The following is a 985-nucleotide window of genomic DNA, read 5'->3' as shown; positions in this document are numbered from 1 at the left end:
ATGTCATTATTCACTTTTATTTCAAAATTTTTTTTGCCAATAGAGAAAGAACCGGTTTCTAAGCTAGAGCCAAGGCTCCTTCATTGGAATTTCAACAACATCAACGGGGTATTTTTGTATGTATGTACGTATGTATGTATGTACGTATGTATGTATGTACGTATGTATGTATGTATACGTACAGATTTTAATGTTTTTGTCTTATGTATATCTACTCATGCATAGACTTGCATATCTAGACATGCTCATATATAGGTAAATGATAAACTTTTGAAAAGTTTTACAGATTTTTACAGCTCCAGTGATGCCTGGGATCTGTAGTTTTTGAATCAGCTTTCTCCTTTCTGGTTTTGAGAAGCCTAATTTCTCAAGATTGGTATTTAGGCAGTGTGTTACATACCCCAGTGCTCCAGTAGTTACTGCTATAAACCTGAACTTGTAATCTGGATAGAGTAACTGCAAATTTTTCAATAGTTCAGCGTAGATATTCTCTTTTTCACTGTATGTATGTATGTATGTATGTATGTTCTTAACTATGCACGCATATTAATGTGTATGTACGTGTATACGTATATAAATATATATGCATACTTGCAAGTATTTAAGTCTACATTTACGTATACTTATGTGCTGTTGTATGCATGTACATATGTATATAAACGTGTGTATTACTTCATAATTTATTTAAGCTTTTTTACATTTTCAGAATTCCAGTCGGTCACTAACACAGTGGTAAGCCTCTATTGTCCTAGTCAAGATAACTCTTTGGGTTGATGTGACCTGAATAGGTCGGTGCATGCTTAGGTATTTGCACGTTGTATGTCAAGTATACAACTATGTAGGCTATGTATATACATATATATATGTATGCATATAAGTATATACATATGTATGTATGCATGTATGTATGTACACACACAGAAACATATATATATATATTAAATATACATATTGTGTGTGTATTCATATATATATATATATATAT

The sequence above is a fragment of the Octopus bimaculoides genome, chromosome 7, assembly GCF_001194135.2.
Source record: "Octopus bimaculoides isolate UCB-OBI-ISO-001 chromosome 7, ASM119413v2, whole genome shotgun sequence".
In the NCBI taxonomy this organism is placed as follows: domain Eukaryota; kingdom Metazoa; phylum Mollusca; class Cephalopoda; order Octopoda; family Octopodidae; genus Octopus; species Octopus bimaculoides.
This window is presented reverse-complemented; position numbering follows the sequence as displayed.